Source organism: Lepisosteus platostomus, chromosome 16 (genome assembly GCF_059453375.1).
Source record: "Lepisosteus platostomus isolate fLepPlt1 chromosome 16, fLepPlt1.hap1, whole genome shotgun sequence".
NCBI lineage: Eukaryota > Metazoa > Chordata > Actinopteri > Semionotiformes > Lepisosteidae > Lepisosteus > Lepisosteus platostomus.
Genome location: NC_142626.1, coordinates 20,525,758 through 20,548,259, shown reverse-complemented (window position 1 = coordinate 20,548,259; position 22,502 = coordinate 20,525,758). Strand labels below are relative to the sequence as shown.

Genomic DNA, 22,502 nt, shown 5'->3' with positions numbered 1-22,502 from the left:
AATGAAACCTATTACTCGATTCTTATGGACTCCCAGTCCCGCCAGGGATTAAAAAATAACATGGAATCGCGTATCTAAAGAAATAACAGTATACAGTAACTATGTTCATGCACAAACAATAGCATGTTACATTATTAATTTGGGGGTGTCCTCTTGCCAGAAAGCGCTAAATTGCATTTTGCCTCAACACTCCATACTCAACAACGATAATTCACAAACTGCCAGAACATGTAACTCTTCATTCCCAAAAATTTCCATAGCCCAGCCCCTTATACAAAACCAACATCTCTCCCCTGTTCTCTCTCTCCGCTGGCGTTTGTAATCATTTTTATTTTTAAATAAATTTTAGCAAAGTCATGTATTTTAAAAATCTTAAGATTTCTATATTTATGTCTTTATTTAGTGGTTTCATTAGTGACAAAGGCTAAACTTTCTTGGAAAAATGTATTTTATGTAAACCATGTTTGCTATTAATTCATTTAGGGCTAGAATATGTTCATTGTCTTCCAATGAAAGAAGGGTTCCTTTCGCCGTAGTCGGGTTGACATTCGAAGCTTGCCATGCCTGGACTGTTACACCAACGCATTAGCATGTTAAAGCGATTTCATTGAGGAGCCTAGCTTTCTTAACTAGTAAGTACTGTACCTCCTTGGTTTTGGAGGGGGGGAGGTGTCTTTCGCTGGAAATCTCACCCCCTTCTACTTTGAAAATACCTGTGAAGGTTTAAGTAGTCACAGCCAGCACTCCCGCTGGCCGCCCACGTGTTATGCTCTTCCTTAATGTCTAAGCCGGAACACATCATTATATCTCATTTTGTATTTCTTTTAAAAAAATCATTTGCCCAGCCTAACAATATTGTTGTTATTGTTTTTATCCTGTAACGTGCTTTGAGGAGCCAGCTTTAAAGGCGCCATATACAATAAAGTTCAGTATTATTACTATTGTTAATTTTCTGGACAGAGAGGTGAGCATTATTTTGCAGAAGACAAAGATAGCGATTTACGTTGCATTGTGCATTTTGCTGGTGTAATACAGTTTTAAATAATTAAAAGTCTAAACAGTATCAGCTTTATTGATGGGTTTTAAATAAAGGCATTTTAAATGTGATTTAATTCAATATAAATGTTTATATTGTAACACCTAGGTGACTATTCATTGTTATTAAAATGACTTAAATTCGATCATGTTGTGATATTTAGAAATATAAATTTGTTTGGTGGGAGTGAGGTTTTATTTAATCTCTGACCCAGGGAAACGTTTCATTTTTTCAAAGAAATGTTTGTTAAAAAAGGAGTCATGGCTCCAGCGGGATTCGACCACAGTCCGTGTGACATGGGAGTCAGGAACCTAAGCCACAGTGCCACCGGCAAGGTCGCATGCAGAGTACTGAAAAAGCACTATAGAAACATTATCAACAGACAATGTACAGCATGTACTATTCTTGTGTTGCGGTACATGAATATAATTATATCGTTATTAATTTCTTTAGATATGCGATTCCATATTATATTCCCTTTTAATCAAATTCTAAAAGTATGCTTGTTGACTCTGGTATCACGTTAGTTAAAGACTTCGATGCTTAAAATGTTTAGGGAGAAATGGAATACTGGTGTGTATGTTTTCTTTAAAGTACCGAGACCAGCCATATACTGTATGTTTAAGTTCCAAAATTAATATTGTTTATGGCCTTCACATGCCTTACAGTATGCTCCTATTCTTTTTATGCTCAGGTACTAAGATTTCCCTTCAGTGGTAAAATTCCATATAAATATTCAATGCTAAAACGGGCACAGTAAAGACATTTACTGTAAATCTTTCTACGACCGACCAACGGACCACGAGTGCCCCTGTCGGTCAACAAATCACGTACCGCGGTATTTTGCGTCATCGCGCGTCACGATGTGCGACGCCGTAGCCAATTACCTCCGGTACGTGTCTGTACCGCGCACTTTGAATGGCTGCATCTGTATATTAATATAATTATATTGTTATTAATTTCTTTAGATACGCGATTCCATATTATATTCCATATTAATCAAATTCTACAAAGTATGCGTATCTTTACTGTGATAACAAACGCATTATAACTTTTTTTGAAACACTTTTCCAAAATAACCACAGTATGTAAACGAATGAAAGACTTTGATGCTTAAAATGTTTAGGAAGAAAGTAGAATACTGGTGTGTATTTTTTATTTAAACTCCCAATACCAGCCATTTTCAGTTTACATAATATGTTTATGTTCCTAAATTAATATTGTTTATGACCTTCAGAAGCATGATGCTCCTCTTCTTTTTATGCTCAACTACTAAAATTTCTCTTTAGTAGTAAAATTCCATATTAATTTTCAATATTAAGCAGATTAAAATCTGGTCATTCTGGCCAGCCAATCACGTACTGTGGTACAATGCGGTGAACTGTAGATCATTTTGCGTGGTACCTGGTTGTGCCGTGCCTTTTGAATGGCTGCTTCTGTAGTTATAATTACTGTTATCCCAAATATCTTTTCAGTTTTGCTCCTTGAACATACAACTAAATGATCTCACTGATCTCATCTGAAGATAATGATACTGTCTTCAGATTTATACCAAACTGAGCATGTTCATAGCATGCTGAAAAGCAATAGTTTTTGAGCTGGCTCAGGAAAACAGACTGAGTACATTTAAGTTCCATAGAAACTCATGTATAAGTGGCATGTTTAGTTACAATGCTAAATTATATAATTACCATATTGGATTCAGAAAAATACAAAAGTTTGCATTAATATGTATCTGGTAGAAATTATTAAAGTCCCTGTACCTGCTATTGTAATCTTGAGCAAATTATTTCAAATAAATATCTTTGAGGAAAAATCTTCTCATACCTGATATTTCTGCATCATATACTTTCTGTCAAAAACTGTTTGGATTCCAGGAATGCGCACAGGTTCACAAAGGTGCTCCCCAGATCCTTCACGGGTCAATGATATAGGCGCATATTGCTCATGAGCAATACTTTCAGTCTAAAACAGAAACATTCATTTCAAAAGAAAACTGTATGTTATATAGTAAATGTTTTTCTTGAAACACATTAAAATGGCTTAATTAATGTAAAATGGTTCATGGAAGTGATGTATTTTAGAGCCATATCCAAAACAATTTCAAAATTCTTCAGTACTTTACTACTGTTAGTTTAAATATTTACCTGGGCTGCATTTATTATATATGCCCAGCAAAAAGCAGCTTGTTCAAAAACCTTGTGGTCTTCGATGATTCTTTCACTCCCCATTCTTTTCTTATCACTGGGCAAAAGCTCTCTGAAGAGGTTGTAAAGACCCTCAACCACAGCAATCTGGAAGGACATATATTTTTTTTCAAAAACAAAAAAAAGTGATGAACTTCAAAAGCATATTAAAATTGTTATTGTAATATAGCAACGCACAAACTGTAAAAAAATGTTTGTTATGGAAACACCACACTGCAATAATATAAAAATCTGCCAAAGTGGTAACATGCAAATGAACAATAAGTATAAAATAACAGGCATCGACACTTACCAGCAGTTTAAGAATGAAAGGGTGTCGTTAATAAATGATGGTTAGGTGTTATACACTGTTTGCTGATTGTCCATGAAAAAGTATCAATAAATAAAATAAAACATTATTGTAGTAATAAGTTCTTATGTATTATGTATTTTAAAAACTAGGGTCATCTTCCCTCATATTGCATCTTTGTTGTTGAATGTGAAACTACCAGTTTTTCCTTGTCATGATGTTCTCTTAATGCGATGCTCCATGCCCAGTTTCAAAGAGAAACAGTTCATGATTGTCACATTTTCTGTTCCTCCTTTGTCTCACTTCCCATTTTTTTAATGTTGCCATTCGCAGTTATTCTAAGAAAATAACTTGTTTTTTTATCATTATGACTTGTTATTGGCACACTGTACTATTGTTTCTGGCTCAAATCAGTATTGACAGGCTAAATTCATAATGTTTATTATTCTGTGCGATACATAGGTGCAGCCATCTAGAATGTGCATACTACAGTCTGTTCCAGCATGTTGCTATCAGCTCTTTACTGCTCAAACAGATCGATAGGTGGCACCTGTATTGCTTTAGATGTTAGAAGAACTGTAACTTCATTTAATCTGTTATTTCTCAGTCTATTCATAATATTTCTTGAAGATATAGCATTTTATATGTTCTGTAAACATATAAAATGTACACCCTGGCTATTGTTTCAAAATGTAATGTGGCTGTACAGGGTGTATTACATGATTGGAGCCTGGATAGGACCTTAGTTTTTAATGTGCTTTGTTTCATGTAAATTCTCAGAAAACAATTAATTTTGTGACTATAGTGTGACTATAAACTGTTCTAAATAGCTGAAATGATGCAATTTACCATCATATTGTTGAAGTAAAGTATGCACTGCTCAGAACCGCTAATATAATTTTAATGATTGCACTATTAACTTAATCACCAAAATTTATCATGTTCATCAACAGCCTGTTTCTCATTTTAGTTAATGAAGACTATGTGCTCACAATAATAATCCAGAATGATGAGGAAGACTTAATTGCTTTGCATTTTTGTTTGACTGAATTAAGATGAGACTAAATGACGTCTGACTAAAACTCACACTGAAATGAATTTTGTCACATGACATTCACTTTTACTTTGTTTACTTTTACACATTTACTTTAAGTCCGACAAATAGCAGACTGGCTATAACGGGTACAATCCCAAGGTTGTGGCTATAGGTGGGCTTTTGTATTACTACTGTATATACAGTGCCTTGCGAAAGTATTCGGCCCCCTTGAACTTTTCAACCTTTTGCCACATTTCAGGCTTCAAACATAAAGATATAAATTTTTTATTTTATGTGAAGAATCACCAACAAGTGGGACACAATTGTGAAGTGGAACGAAATCTATTGGATTTTTGAAACTTTTTTAACTAATAAAAAAATGAAAAGTGGGGCGTGCAAAATTATTCGGCCCCCTTGCGTTAATACTTTGTAGAGCTACCTTTTGCTGCGATTACAGCTGCAAGTCGCTTGGGGTATGTCTCTATCAGTTTTGCACATCGAGAGACTGAAATTCTTGCCCATTCTTCCTTGCAAAACAGCTCGAGCTCAGTGAGGTTGGATGGAGAGCGTTTGTGAACAGCAGTTTTCAGCTCTTTCCACAGATTCTCGATTGGATTCAGGTCTGGACTTTGTCTTGGCCATTCAAACACCTGGATACGTTTATTTGTGAACCATTCCTTTGTAGATTTTGCTGTATGTTTGGGATCATTGTCTTGTTGGAAGATAAATCTCCGTCCCAGTTTCAGGTCTTTTGCAGACTCCAACAGGTTTTCATCCAGAATGGTCCTGTATTTGGCTGCATCCATCTTCCCCTCAATTTTAACCATCTTCCCTGTCCCTGCTGAAGAAAAGCAGGCCCAAACCATGATGCTGCCACCACCATGTTTGACAGTGGGGATGGTGTGTTGAGGGTGATGAGCTGTGTTGCTTTTACGCCAAACATATCGTTTTGCATTGTGGGCAAAAAGTTCGATTTTGGTTTCATCTGACCAGAGCACCTTCTTCCACATGTTTGGGGTGTCTCCCAGGTGGCTTGTGGCAAACTTTAGACGAGACTTTTTATGGATATCTTTGAGAAATGGCTTTCTTCTTGCCACTCTTCCATAAAGGCCAGATTTGTGCAGTGTAAGACTGATTGTTGTCCTATGGACAGACTCTCCCACCTCAGCTGTAGTTCTCTGCAGTTCATCCAGAGTGATCATGGGCCTCTTGGCTGCATCTCTGATCAGTCTTCTCCTTGTCTGAGCTGAAAGTTTAGAGGGACGGCCAGGTCTTGGTAGATTTGCAGTGGTCTGATACTCCTTCCATTTCAAGATGATCGCTTGCACAGTGCTCCTTGGGATGTTTGAAGCTTGGGAAATCTTTTTGTATCCAAATCCGGCTTTAAACTTCTCCACAACAGTATTACGGACCTGCCTGGTGTGTTCCTTGGTCTTCATGATGCTCTCTGCGCTTTCAACAGAACCTTGAGACTATCACAGAGCAGGTGCATTTATACAGAGACTTGATTACACACAGGTGGATTCTATTTATCACAATCAGTCATTTAGGACAACATTGGATCATTCAGAGATCCTCGCTGAACTTCTGGAGTGAGTTTGCTGCACTGAAAGTAAAGGGGCCGAATAATTTTGCACGCCCCACTTTTCATTTTTTTATTAGTTAAAAAAGTTTCAAAAATCCAATAGATTTCGTTCCACTTCACAATTGTGTCCCACTTGTTGGTGATTCTTCACATAAAATAAAAAATTTATATCTTTATGTTTGAAGCCTGAAATGTGGCAAAAGGTTGAAAAGTTCAAGGGGGCCGAATACTTTCGCAAGGCACTGTAGGTGGGCTGTGCGGTGCCTTATAGCTTCTAATGTGAGAGAATTGCAAATTTCAAGGTGCCATTTTCTCTCCTCTTTCTGTTTTGCACCTCCTCACACCTGAAGAAGGCTCCTCGGCCGAAACGTTGTGTTTTCTTTCTTCTCTTTTCAGCATGGAAAAAAAAATATTACATTACTATTTCCATGTTCAGAAAACTGTATAATATTTTTAATATAAAAACAGTGTGACCTTTCCTTTATGTGAAATGTACTGTAAGAAATTAAAGTTTGTGTCACAGAGCTTGTGTCAAAGTCGTGCATATGCAAATAAATATCAGCAAATAGATACTAATAATTCTTACACAGATATAGTGCTTTTCTGGAAACTCCATTCAAAAGCTCTTTCAGGTCATAGGGACTCCCCTCCACCACCAGCAATGTGTAGCACCCACCTAGATGATGCATGCCAGCCAAAGTGTGATCACCACACCAATTCATAAATGGGGATTATTAGGAGGCCATGACTGATATAGGCCAGGGGGAAATTTAGCCAAGACACCAGGGTTAACATCCATACCCTTTTCAAGAAATGTCAGTACACCAGTTTAACATATCATCTGAAAGACAGTGCCTTTTTTAAAGTATAGTGTCCCAGCACTATGCTGAGGAATTAAGACACACACCCAACACAGCATGATTGATCCCTACTGGTCTCACTGACACCTCTTCCAGAAGGAAACTAGGTTTCCCAGGAAGTCACCCATCCAGGTGTTATTCAGACTCACATCCACTTAGCTTTGGTAGGTTACCAGTTGTGAGCTGCAGGGTGATACCACTGCTGACAATATCAGATCTTTTGTGATTTTAATGCTCTGAAATAAGTTATTATACATTTTCCATCATATAACAGTGGAGTCTAGAAGAAAGCAAATTTTAAAATATGCTCACCTGAATCCCAAATACCATGCCATCGTTACGTGATTTTTCCGGCAGATACAAATAAAGTGGATAAAGAAGAAAGGCATACAGTTAATAACATATGGGCAAAACTGACCCTCTTCTGTTTTGTGTTATAACTGTCCAGCCAGTATTTTCCACACCTCATGTCATGAATCCTTGTTGTTTGTTAATTGATTGATACGCAGAAAAACATTGAGATGTATACACTGTACTAATTAGAATACATATTAAAACTAGAGCTCCTTGTTAGAAGAAAAGCTGCAGTGATGCAAGAAATGTTTTGTTTTTAGCTGGAAGAAAAGGATCTGTAGTTTGGTAGCAATTCATATAGGACATGCAAACGGAAAATACATTATAAATCATTACTGAAGATAATGTTCAGTAATGTGGCTACATTAGGAGTTGAACTTCAACAAATTTGAAGCACCATATGAGCCACATCAGCAGATATTTGCAGTGAAACAAAATCCAGTTTTTACATTGTAGCTAAGTCAACAAATTAAATAAAAAAATAAGCAAGAATAAACTGTATTTTACAGTTTGCGTATCAGGAAATGACTATTTTTTTGTCTTGGCTAAAGATTAATGTGTAAGAAGTAAGTCACTCTTTTAAAATGTGAGAGTTGGTCAAACACGCAATGCTCGTTGCATTTCAGCTTTGTAATGGGGCTCTGTCAGAAATCTGATTTCTGTTCATATATTTTTTTTTAAACTACATGTAGTTTGTTTATGTAGGTGGGTGTTTAGCTGAGAAAATATTATTGTACTTTAGCATCTTAAAGCATTTGTAGGCATTTTGTCTTTTTGTTCAAAAGAATATGCATAGAGTGAAAGTCAGATGTGAAGCACAGGTCTGTCACTTTGTTAGAATAATACTAACATGACATAATTAAGACTTAAACTACTCTTAGACTATGGTAGTTTTTTTTTTCCACTGTAGTATCATGGTGTCAAAAGGGCTAGTTATTAATAATATCATACCAGTATGTTTAAGAATGTATATATTACTTGTCCTGTCTGGTTTTAATAATATGTAACTCATGTATTCTTTCTCCTATAGTTATTGTAAATTCAGTATTGGCAGGAGCCTCTACTGAAAAAAAAAATACAATAGTATTGCTTTAGACCTTTGAAAAAAGTCGCTGAAAAAATAACTTTACAAAAAATGTATATAAAAGTATGAATTTATTAACAATGCCAAGATAGATTTTCTTATTAGGAAAGGACTCATGCAATGTCTCTGTATAAGATTATTATTAACATGCTTATTTTAACTATATTTCCAGTGAACACTTACTGTCATTATTGTTGTAACAGAAAATGAAACGCTTGTAGTTTTTAATTTCCATTAACATTTCCATTACACCTCAAAGTGGCATTAAAAACACAATAAACAGTACAGGTTTAAGACTAGAGATGTTGTGAAATATAACTAAAAATGAGTTCGCATCTCCCTTTAACCCCCTCTCTCCTTTGAGGATAAAGCTGGGATGCCCTGCAGGATGTGACGTTACCAAGGGATAGATGCAAAGGTGGAGAAGGAGTGGATCAGGGGTGCCACAGATGAAATGTGAAAAAAGAAGGATTTATCATGAGAAGTTCAGTCAGACAGGTCCTAGTGTAGTATGAGTTATACTTAGTTATGGTTATACTATCATGTTTATGAGCATGACTATTCATTTAGTTCAAGTAGATAGATGCATTAGCATGTATAGCATGCATAGGCTGCAAAGGAACAAGTAAAGGTTTATTTACTGAAGGGCTGAAGGGAAAAGAATGTTTTGGCTGTGGAGCCTTCTTCAGGTGTGTGTGTTACTTTTATTCTCTTTTCTGCATGGAATAAGCCTTTACGTGTTCCTAATATTTAGTCTGCTGTATATTAAGGTGTAACCTGAAGCATGGAATAAACCTTTACTTGTGTCCTTGCAAAATATTCATTGTTTTAAATCTGCAAAAGTTTAAACTGAACCTGAATCCTGAGGAACAGGATTAACTATAAACAATTCAATAAATAGCAGTAAAAGCAGTGGGATCTGGCAGTAAATTAATTACTGCTCGTTAGGTTTGTGCTTCTTCATGTATCAAGGACAATATAAGGAGTGTGGGGAGGATTTTTTTTGGACTGATTTTAATAGTAAATGTAAAGTATGGTGGTTCATTCAATGTGCGATACATTAAGGATTCTCTAGCTATGGCTTGCCACTCCACATGAATCACAGAATAAGAACATAAACAGCCACCTCACACACTGGTCTCTCATGGGCAGTAGCACTGAAAAACCTCTGTATGTCATTCCTGTTTGGCCAGAAACACTTTACCACCTTCTATACCTTAGTAACAGTATGAGACGGCAATGACTGAGTCTGATACTATTTTGGACTGTCCATCACCTTTTCACTGTTTCACTAACTTAGAGCTCCCAGCTCCACTTTGTGGACCAGTATTTTGGAGCACCTAGTTTATAAGTGTAAAATTTCTACCCTAGCAGTAGCCAGTTCACCTAGCATTCCTATAGGCTGCCCTTTGACTCTGTGTCAGCATGTAGTGATATTCACTCCAGTTCGCACCAGCAGTCTGCATCTCACACAAATGAAATACTACTGTAGCGGCAAGGCTTATTCAAAATACAGGAATTAAGTTTCTGCTCCCTTGCTAGTCCCTCTCTCCCTCATCTCAGTGGTGCTGGATACAGAGAGGCCATTCCATGTGGTTCACATTTAAGGTGTTTTTCTAGCTGATAGAGTTTCCTGATAAGGAACAACTCTCAAAGCTGAGATTCTCCGGCCACCCTAATAAATGGTCATCTCTGGTGCCTTACTGTCTGGGAGATTCCTTGGGAGAGTCTCATCCCAGGTTGTTTACAACCCTAATGTCAGAGACCATGGTTACTTATCCTCCACCTTGATCAACCAATCAGGAACTGGTAGGGTAGGGTAACCCCACGTGGGTCTCGAATGCCCGCAGAACATTCAACCAATGAACGACCGTAGTTCCTCCAGATAAAACAGGGAGCACAGGGCCCAGAAGGTGCTCCTCCGGGACATCAGCTTGGACAATCACGTGACAGCCAGTGTGTCCAAGTGCCAGGACTTTATTTTGTTCTAAGAGTCGAGAATGGAGGTCGCCCGCACGTAACCAGAGGATCCGCCCGAGGTTAGCCCAGCAGCAAGCCTCGTGAACCCGGTACCCCACCGCGAACGTTCACCTGATCAACGAGTGAACTACGGTCGGAACTGTTGACAGCTGAATCTCAGTATTCAGGACTAGCGCTACATTAGGAACTAACGGATCTTCTTCCCGTCTAAAGAGTGTGACTTGCTTGAACCCGCGGTAACTTTCATGTGCACAATCTCTCACTAGCTAAGCCAGGACTCACTAGGCGGTCTTCAGAGAGCCCACTGCTAGCGCGTTGCAGCAGGAATCTCTCCCTCCTTCTCCCCCACCTCACGCCGAACCAGGACTGCCTGGCACCGGGCCAGAGGACTCTGATTGGACTCAGCAACAGCCTGCCGCTGTTCCTTTGTGTCCGTGGGAGATCTGAATCCACACAGATTGGATGAGTATTCAACATTTTGCATTACAGCTCGAGAATTCAATTGTTACCTCAACCCCAGTTGATATCAATTTAATTCCTATGAGTGATGTACTTGCCTTTGAGTCTCTAGTGTAGAAGTTGTAATCAAAGTTCATTAACGAAATGGTATAAATGAATGGTATACTGAATGTATGTCACTCTTGGTATTTGTAACTCTTCGTTATTGAATATATGCCTTATGTATTCTGCTTCCCTCACTATAAGATCTGTTATGTTTATATGCACATTTTATATATTAATAAATGTATTCTTGTGTATTAGTATCTGTGTGTGTGCGTTGCTGAGTTATCCTGCAAGGTTGGTTTTCTTATAGCCATCAAAGAATCATTTTGTGACTTCCTGCTACAATTAATAATTGTCCAAGTAAATGCACAAAACCCCTACACTACCATTCATTATTCATAAAGCGGTAAAACAACCTCATTGATCCCAGCTACCAGTACCACGTAGGGGGTGGAAGATGATGTCAGAGCCTTCCTCACATCTCCATAGAGTCCCGATTTTCCAAGTGCTGTTCTGGGTCAAACTGTGTAATCTGTATCAAGACACATTCTCAGGGGAGGTGGAAGTCTCCCTTTTTTTGCAAAGGAACAAGTGAAGGCTTTACACCCGAAGAAGGCTCCACAGTCGAGACATAGTGTTTCTTTTCTTCTATTTTCAGGTTGGAATAAACCTTTTTTTATTCCTTTGCAGCTGACGCAGCTACCTACTTGAACTACAGTACTTTAGTCTCTCAGTATGTCTTTGGACTGTGCAATACTGAGCATTATATCATACTATGCAGTAATCAACTGCAGTATGATATAATCGGTATATAAATATACAGTATACACAGTAAATACAGTGTGCTACTGTATGGCTTTAAAGCTACTATAGTACAATTTATGTGAAAATTGTAGATAATTTTTATAAAATATAAAGTTAAATTGTTTCCTGATTACTAGCTGCTGAAGTTTGCATTAAAAAATAGATTATTTCAATGTGGATGTAAACCTGAAAGAGGCACATCTCGTTCACAACATGCTATAATAATAAACAAATTCTTTATATATACAGCTATTAAAAAAAACAAAGCAATGGTATGTCTGGAACTCAAACCCTTCACCTTCTGAATAGCAGGCAGGCATCTAAATCACTGTGCTAAACTGCCGCTTGGGTGCAGCTTGTTCCATTACAGTTTATGAACATTTCATGTCCATTACCACTGCAAGGACAATAAAAATGGTTAAAAAGAACACCAAAATGTTTACAAAATATGCACAAGTGATATTTTTAGCTGCCAGAAGTTGTTTAGTTACATGTTTCCATATTAATATTCCCTGCAAGTAAAGTGTTCTTAAACACCTTGAGTTAACTAGTTAAAGACTTTGATGCATAAAATGTTTATGAAGAAGGTGGGATACTGTTGTGTACTTTGTTTTTTATTTTTAGCTACCACTACCATCTACTCTATGTTTTTATTATATATGAGTCCGTATGGCTTTAAAGGCACTACAATACGGTATGTAAAAAACGTACTTTTCATAATCATAATTTAATATTTATTATTTATTTAATATTTGTAAAAATACTTTTTTGACTCTCTGTATTATTGCTAAAAAATAATATTGCAAAAATGTGTGGATAGTACAGGACCACCGTACAAAGAATGGATTAAAGAGGCTGTATCACAAGTTAAATTTGAAAAGATTTCATATAATTTACAGGAGAAACTTAATGAGTATACAGATGCAGCCATTCAAAATGCGCGGGCGATACCGCATTATTTTGCGGTGTGCTTTACGCGGTCTACCGCGAGTTACCGTAAATTCTCCTATAATACCGCAAGCAAAATAATAGTAACCGGAATTTCCGCAAGGTGGAGCTAATAAAGCTCAACCTCTCATGTTTGAGCTGTCGCCATCAAAGTCTTTAACGAAGATATTACTAATAGTATTAATAATGAATGACCTTGGACAAGCTGTAAACAAAGTATTGCCCTGGTCCACATTCTTTTTTTCATTGACCGTCTTGTAAAAGTAACACCACAGCATTTCGCAATCACGCATTTGTTTCCAATCATGCAAAGTAAAGTAATTTATGAGAATCGATTCACCATGCCTTTCACATGCTCATAAAAGAGATTGATTTAGGAACATAAACATATTACCGTATGCAAACTGTACTGTATACAGTATGTATATGTATATTTAATGTCTTAACTGTGCCCATTTAAGTATTGAATATTTATATGGAATTTTACCACTGAAGGGAAATCTTAGTACCTGAGCATAAAAAGAATAGGAGCATACTGTAACGCGTGTGAAGGCCATAAACGATATTAATTTTGGAACTTGGAATTTTGGAATTTTTGAAACATACAGTATATGGCTGGTCTCGGTACTTTAAAGAAAACATACACACCAGTATTCCATTTCTCCCTAAACATTAAGCATCAAAGTCTTTAACTAACGTGATACCAGAGTCAACAAACAAACTTTTAGAATTTGATTAAAAGGGAATATAATATGGAATCGCATATCTAAACAAATTAATAATTATATAATTATATTCATGTACCGCAACACAAGAATAGTCCACGCTGTACATTGTCTGTTGATAATGTTTCTGTAGTGCTTTTTTTTAGTACTCTGCATGTGATGCTGTGGGTTAGGTTCCTGACTCCCATATCACACGGTCTGTGATCAAATCCCACTGGAGCAATGAATTTTTTCTAACTAACATTTCTTTGAAAAAATGAAACGTTTCCTGAGTCAGAGATTAATTAAAACCTCAATCGCACCAAACAAATTTATATTTCTAAATATCACAACATGATCGAATTTAAGTCATTTTAATAACATGAATAGTCACCTAGGCATTACAATATAAACATTTATATTGATTTAAATCGCGTTTAAATCGCCTTTATTTAAAACCCATAAAGCTGATACTGTTTAGACTTTTTATTATTTAAAACTGTATTACAGCAGCACAATGCACAATGCAATGTAAATCGCTATCTTTGTCTTCTGCGTAATAATGTTCACCTCTCTGTCCAGCAAATTAACAATAGTAATAATAAGGAACTTTATTGTATATGGCGCCTTTAAAGGTGGCTCCTCAAAGCGCTTTACAGGTTAAAAACAATAACAACAATACTGTTAGGCTGGACAAACGATTTTTTTTTAAGAAATACAAAATGAGATATAATGATGTGTTCTGGCTTAGACATTAACGAAGAGCATAACACGTGGGCGGCGTAGGCTTTCCCATCTACTGTATACACTGCAAGTACAACCCCCCTCTCTGCAGGAGTGCTGGCTGTGACGAATTAAACCGGTTTCACAGGTATTTTCAAAGTAGAAGGTGGCAAGATTTCCAGTGAAAGATCCCCCCTCAAAAAACCAGTAAGTACAGTACTTACTAGTTAAGAAAGCTAGGCTCCTCAATGAAATCGCTTTAACATGCTAATGCATTGGAGTAACAGTCCGGGTGTGGCAAGCTTCTAATTTCAACACGACTACGGTGAAAGGAACCCTTCTTTCATTGGAAGACAATGAACATATTTTAGCCCTGAATGAATTGATAGCAAACATGGTTTTCATAAAAGACATTTTTCCAAGAAAGTTTAGCCTTTGTCACTAATGAAACCACTAAATAAAGACATAAATAAAGAAATCTTAAGATTTTTAAAATACATGACTTTGCTAAAATTTATTTGAAAATAAAAACGATTACAAACGCCAGGGGAGAGAGAGAACAGGGGAGGGATGTTGGTTTTGCATAAGGGGCGGGGCTATGGAAATGAGGTCTGTTGGGGAATGTGGAGTTACATGTTCTGGCTGTTTGTGAATTATCGTTGTTGAGTATGGAGTGTTGAGGTATTGATTTTGTGTAATGCTTTATGTTGAAAATTGAGGTGGATTTTGTTTATGATAACGAGGATAAACTGGGATGGGAGGAGGGTTTGGTTTTGCATAAGGGGCGGGATTATGATAATTGAAGGAATTTGCAAGAGTATAATGGTTTGATATATTTGATTTTGTATTGTGGTTGTTTTCTATGTTTTTGGTTGGTATTATGTTTATATAGTTGTTTTTGTTGGTTGGTTGTTATTATGGTTATTAATAATATGATCTATAGTTGAAATCTGAGCCTAAATAAAAAGAAAAAGCAAGTGATTAGGTTTATGAACAATCTAATTACTTATTCGTTTAAAACACTATATAAAATAAAGTTTATTATTATTTTGCTGGACAGAGCTGTGGACATTATTATGCATAAGACAAAGATAACAATCCTGATCAGTTTAGAAATCTGTGTACGCTGTAAGGTTTTTACTTAAACTTTAAAATACACATTTCGAATAGAAAATCCTCTTCCTGGTACAGTATGTATAGCAAACCAGCACGTCTTTTTTTCCCCAATCAGAGGGGTGTCAGATGGTGTCAGCCAATCACCATTCTGAAGCCCTACCATAATCTCTGGTATGGGGAGGCCCCAGAATTCTGTCCAATAGTTTAGACAGATGATAGATACTTTTATTGATCCCGTGAGGGAAATAAAGTAAATCATTTTCATTTTAGGAAATTATTAAATGCTCGGTTAAAAGCAAAGGAGATTGTCTGTTATAGTGGACATAAAAACAAGAGTTCGCAACACAACAGGAATAATATTATATATCGCCTTTAAAGGTGGCTTCCCAAAACGCTTTACAGGATAAAAACAACAATAACAGCAACATCAACAATATTGTATTTCATTGCACTTTGAAAACCAAGTAATAACTTAACTATATGTGCAAATGTTTTATGATATGTCGCTGTTGTGAATATCTGATGAGTGTATCTTATTTGCCTGTCTGTCCTGGCTCTCTCACTCGCCCTCCCCCCTCTCTCCCTCAATTCAATTCAATTCAAGGTGCTTTATTAGCATGACAGATGGGTACAATCGGTGTTGGGTATTTACTTTGCTTTGAGATTCCACTTTTAAAGGTGATATATAAAATCAAGGCTTTAACTTGTTTTAACTCTGCAATGTATTCAAAAAATAAAAATGATTACAATCTAATCTTTCCACGTTTGATCCCAAGATCCCAAGAAAAATAAATCTAAATGGGGAGAAAGCTATTCTGAAAGTTTAAGATACTTAGAAGACAAAGATATCAATTTATGTTGCATTTCTCTGATTGTGAATCAAAAAACACATATATTTAAACCCGCATTTACAATTAAAATCAAAACACGATTTAAATCAATATCAATGTTTATATTGTAACACCTAGGTGACTATTCATTGTTATTAAAATGACTTAAATTCGATCATGTTGTGATATTTAGAAATATAAATTTGTTTGGTGCGAGTGAGGTTTTATTTAATCTCTTACCAAAGGCAATGTTTCATTTTTTCAAAGAAATGTTTGTTAAAAAGAAAGTCAAGGTTCCACAGTGGGATTCAATCACAGAACATGAGAGTCAGGAACCTAACTCACAGTGCCACCGGCGCGGTCACATGCAGAGTGCTTAAAAAGCACTACAGAAACATTATCAACAGACAATGTACAGCGTGTACTATTCTTGTGTTGCGGTACATGAATATAATTATATCGTTATTAATTTCTTTAGATATGCGATTCCATATTATATTCCCTTTTAATCAAATTCTAAAAGTATGCTTGTTGACTCCGGTGTCACGTTAGTTAAAGACTTTGATGCTTAAAATGTTTAGGGAGAAATGGAATACTGGTGTGTATGTTTTCTTTAAAGTACCGAGACCAGCCATATACTGTATGTTTAAGTTCCAAAATTAATATCGTTTATGGCCTTCACACATGTTGCAGTATGCTCCTATTCTTTTTATGCTCAGGCACTAAGATTTCCCTTCAGTGGTAAAATTCCATATAAATATTCAATACTACAATGGGCACAGTAAAGTCGTTTAGTGTAAATCTTTCTACGGCAGACCAACGGACGACGAGTGCCCCTGTCAGTCAACCAATCACGTACCGCGGTACCGTGCGTCAACATGCGTCACAATGCGTGACGCCGTAGCCAATTACCTCCGGTACGTGTGTGTACCGCGCACTTTGAATGGTTGCATCTGTAGGAATGTTTGGGGCCCATTAGAGACTTACTTGATTGGCACTGGATGTTAAGAATATTAGTAGGAAGTTTTTGAAAAATGTGTGAATGTAAGATTTCTTTTGTTTTGTTATCATCTAATAAGAACAAAAATGAGAGGTGGGTTAAAAAAAAATCAAAATTTAAATTGTTTCCTGATTACGCATTGCTGAAATATGCATCAAGGCACAATATAGATCATCTTAATGTCGATGTAAACCTGAAAGAAGCACATCATGTTCACAAGCTGCAATATAACAATAAACCATTTGTTATATATCCAAGTGAATAATTTTATTTTGGGAAAATACTCCTACTTTCTTTTTTAATTAATTTAATATTTAACATAATGTAATGCACAGTTTAAAATTAAGGAAATTCTAAACAGTACACAACTAAAATTCTATAATTGGAAAATGCTTGTCGCTCAGCATTGACAGGGATTTGAAACCAGGATGCAGCCCAAATGCTTCCACATGCCAAGTTAAGCACAATGTTCCACCTCGAGGTTTTAACAAAGTAGTTCAGCCCAACAACAGAATATTTTTAAAAATCCATAGTGCAATGCGGTACCCCGAGATGTGCGCAGTGTAATGTGCTGTAATTTCCAGTGTGCATTCTGAATGGCTGGATGTGTGCCTTTCATCTCTTCCTTATCATGCAACATTCAAAAACAAATCTTCCTTTGTTACAATATTACATGTTCAATTAAATTACATTGCATCTACCTGTATGTGATATAAACAAATAATTACAATGACATACAATGTTGAAAAGAATACACTCATCCCTTTTTCACTTTGTTTTACAGCAGGGAGCATATCTGCTATAAAGTTGTTTTCACCGTTTTCCTTCTCTGGAGCAAATGAAGACAGGAAAAAATGTATGACAGAATCATTCTGAATTCCAAGTTCATCCAATGACTGGGTTCTGTCCCCTGTAGTAACTCTGCAAAAAAATTGAATGTGTTGTTATCAGAATTACATGATATGATGTTATTGAGTTATATTCAATGGACATACAAAAAATGTATCCATAATCTAAGAAAATATTTTATATTATATATATAAAATATATATTTTTGTTAACATTTTTTCTTATCCTGTGTTTCCTATTAGAAAGGAACTACTAATAAAAGAAAAATATAATCCTACCGGCAAATTCCTTTGAAATGCCTCTGACATAAACATTTTCGTAATCATTTTTTAATAACTCACATGTATTAAAGAATGAGTCATCTGTTAAAGGGATTCCCTCATGTGAAAAGAGACAAACAGTCATGTCCTTTTCCAAATTTTCAAGATGACACATTCTCAGTATAAGGTCCAGAATTGTATTCTGCGAAGGATCCTAGCCTGTTTATTAAGAAATACATACAGATGCAGCCATTCAAAATGCACGGGCGATACCGCATTATTTTCCGGTACGCTGTACGCAGTCTACCTCGAGTTACCGGTAAATACCGCGAGTTACCGGTAAATACCGCTAGCAAAATAATAGTATCTGGAATTTCAGCAAGGTAGAGCTAATAAAGCTCAACCTCTCATGTTTGAGCTGTCGCCATCAAAGTCTTTAACGAAGATATTACTAATAGTATTAATAATGAATGACCTTGGACAAGCTGTAAGTGTAAACTCAAAGTATTGCCCTGGTCCACATTCTTTTTTTCATTGACCGTCTTTGTAAAAGTAACACCACAGCATTTCACAATCACGCATTTGTTTCCAATCATGCAAAGTACAGTAATTTTTGAGAATCAATTCACCATGCCTTTCACACGCTCATAAAAGAGATTGATTTAGGAACATAAACATATTACCGTATGCAAACTGTACTGTATACAGTATGTATATGTATATGTATATTTAATGTCTTAACTGTGCCCGTTTAAGTATTGAATAATTATATGGAATTTTACCACTGAAGGGAAATCTTAGTGCCTGAGCATAAAAAGAATAGGAGCATACTGCAACGCGTGTGAAGACCATAAACAATATTAATTTTGGAACATAAACATACAGTATATGGCTGGTCTCGGTACTTTAAAGAAAACATACACGAAACATGGTTTCATTATGACCAGAATCGGTCTAGAGATATTTTTAACTTGATTTACAGTATTTGAGAGGTATGTCTTGACACCGATACTACGTAAATACTGCTCACGTATATGTTTCTAGGTTTATATTATGCATTTCATACGGTCAAATTACTTTTGAGCAACTGATAAGAAGCGCGAAACGGTATGTCCAGGGCGTTTTAGTTTCGTTTTGTGCGGGGACTCTGCTTTAACTATATCGCCGTGGATTGATTAGAGATATCAAGTACATACAAGTCATTTTTTAAATGTTGTAGTATGTCTTGTAAAAATGTTACGAGTACATCATCTGTCAACAATTACACAGGTTCTGTTTCCATATTGCGGATTTTGGTTACGTAATATTATTTTCTAATTTCACGTTGTGAATATATGATTTGGGCAAACAGAGCCGCAAAGAAGTACATTATGGGTTGTGTTTTTTTTTTGCAGTTTTATCTAGAACAAGCGATGCTTAAACCTTTGTCTGATTCTTGTGAAACTATCCACATGACAGTTACCTAGGAGTTGACTTCAGTGATGTCACTGATGGGATGTTTCTAAAAATCCATCCACTGTAAAACATCTTCTCCAGTTGTCCTGCATATGTATTCGCTAATGAAGCTGTGTGTTCTGAGCCTGGTTCTCTACATTTCTGTATGAACCAGCTTAGAGGGCTAAAGACAGCTTGTGTTTAAATTGAGTGTAAGGTAATTTATGCTTCTAAAGTCATGGTCAGCATTTATTATTGTACTGTGCTGTAAACTTGTTCTGTGCCTAATTACATTATTTTATATCTTTATCAAATCTGTACATTGTCTGTCAATAATGTTTCTGTTGTGCTTTTTCAGCCCTTGGCATGTGACTGTGCTGGTGGTGTTGTGGGTTAGCTTCCTGACTCCCATGTCACACAGTCTGTGATCGAATCCCATGGAACTATGTCTTTATTTTTTAACAAACATTTATTTGAAAAAATGAAACGTTTCCCTTGGTCAGAGATTAAATAAAACCTCACTCGCACCAAACAAATTTATATTTCTAAATATCACAACATGATCGAATTTAAGTCTTTTTAATAACAATGAGTAGTCACCTATGCGTTACAAAATAAACATTTATATTGATTTGAATCGCGTTTTGATTTAAATCGTAAACGCATGTTTAAATATATGTGTTTAAAGGCGATATACTGTATAAAAGCGCTGATCCTTATGGAATGTGTTCCGCCGGGGATTCAAAAAAATTTTTTTTTTAATCGCGTATCTAAGGAAAATTGCAGTATAACTTTGTTCATGCACAAACAGTGGCATGTTACATTATTAATTTGGGTGTCTCCTCTTGCCAGAAAGCTCTAAATTGCATTTTGAGTGCGGTTTTTGACTTTTTCTAAATTGCAACCCATAAATAAAGCTGATACAGTTTAGACTTACTGTATTCTAAACTGTATTACAGCAGCACATTGGACAATGCAATGTAAATTGCAAAAATGCACTTGGAATCTGTCCAAGCCCTACTACGAAAATTATTTAAACTGCGACACTTATCATTCATCTTTAAATAAACTTTATTTTATATAACATTTTAAGCAAATATGTAATTAGATTGCTCATAAACCTAATCGCTTTTTCTACATAAACACAGCGTGATTGCTCTCTGAAAATGCTTTTTCTTTATATTTAGGCTCAGATTTCAACTATAGATCGTATTATTATAAACTTTCTTGGAAAAATGTCTTTTATGTAAACCATGTTTGCTATTAATTCATTTAGGGCTAGAATATGTTCATTGTCTTCCAATCGAGTCGAGTTGACATTGGAAGCTTGCCACGCCCGGACTGTTACACCAACACATTAGCATGTTAAAGCAATTTCATTGAGGAGCCTAGCTTTCTTAACTAGTAAGTACTGTATTTCCTACTTTGAAAATACCTGTGAAACCGGTTTAATTCGTCACAGCCAGCACTCCCGCAGAGAGGGGGGTTGTACTCGTTAATGTCCGATGACATACAAGTGGAAAGATTACAGATTTTAATCGTTTTTTTTCTGAACCAGGGAAAATCTGATCATGTTTCTCTATAACAATAATAAAAAAACTTTTATACTAAAGAATATTACTTAGTAATATTAATCATCATATTACTACCAAAAAAGTCACCCAAACAACAAAGACATGATTTCATCATAACACCCTGCCAAGTGGCGAGATATGATTCCTTTGTTGTTTATGCATAAAGGTTTAAATGATTTGTATGGTTTGGTTAATAATGCAGTTTGTAAATCCATATTTACCAAACAAACGATAGCTGGAAAGCCTGCTGTTAGCGTGGGCAAACCTGATGTTGAAAGAAGTTGTTACTCTACAAAACCTTTTTCGTTTAAAGCAACAGGTGGGGTCATCTGCCTTTGGGAAATATCATCCCGCAAAGAATATTTTATTCTTAAATTCAGGTTTGGGACCTTGTTAGGACAAATAGGGACTTTGTTAATTTGTTTGTCACACAAATCGTTATCTTCAAGTATTAAGTGCACAGTACAGGGTTCATGTTCTGCTGTCATGGTGGTCTGAAAATGATTTCTTTTTGTATATTAGCTCTCTTCTCAGTACACCATATAGTTCTGGCTGTATGGAAGGTTTTGTGTTATCCTGAGGTATGCCAGACAATAAACATCTCTGAAGACAATTCCTTGGTTTCATGTTTCAGCAGGTTGTTTTGAGTGTCTGTACATTGTCTCTTTGCACCTGTAGTTATTTGCAGCTGGGAAAGCTAATGATTATGATCTGGGAATGTAACTGAGATTTTTTTCTCCATAATAAGCAGCTTTGCAGCAGGTTATTTGTTTTCACTGCTTGAGAGGTATTGGAATGCTGCAAGCAAACAGGCAGCTGTAAAGTTGAGCAGTTTTTAATGTCATGCTCTTAAGAAATAAAGCCTTTAGACAATTAGGAGGTACTGGTATTCACAAGGTAGAAGGTGGTGTTTTCAGAGGCCTAAAGGGAAACTGTTATACCTAATGATTAAATACTTGATGAGACATTTTTTACTGCATTGTTTATGTATGATCTGTGTATCTCAGCTGAAAAGCTGTGATAAAATAATATGTATGCATCTAAATAACTGGACCTCAAATAGCAGACCTTATGAGCAATACTGTGTGTATTTATTTAAAATATTTATAGCTCCTCTGGAAAGTTGTTGGGGGAAAAAAACTCATGTGCTGAAACAGTACAATTAAACACGCTCTGCAGAAAAGGGGATGGTTGTTAGGTCAGCTTCAGTTTTACACGTACAGTACACATTTGATTTCATTAAAATTATGAGGTACCCTGTATCTGCAGGACTCAAGAGGCTCTCAGTCATGTCACTTTGCAGTTGATGTCTCCTAGAGGTTCCT

At 36.1% G+C, this 22,502-nt stretch overlaps 1 long non-coding RNA gene across 2 annotated transcripts in view; it reads right to left on the bottom strand.

The window, feature by feature from the left end:
• Window positions 1-2,670: 2,670 nt before the first annotated feature.
• The window catches only part of LOC148647014 (uncharacterized), a 59,255-nt gene continuing 39,423 nt past the window's right edge, over window positions 2,671-22,502 (bottom strand). Inside the window, exons 4-6 of one of the 2 annotated variants that reach the window (XR_015927739.1) lie at window positions 17,789-17,981; window positions 3,184-3,330; window positions 2,671-3,001 (exon numbers count right to left, since the gene is read on the bottom strand). This is a non-coding gene — a long non-coding RNA (uncharacterized LOC148647014). The remainder of the gene's footprint in view (window positions 3,002-3,183; window positions 3,331-17,788; window positions 17,982-22,502) is intronic. The other variant, XR_015927738.1, reaches the window with a different exon arrangement.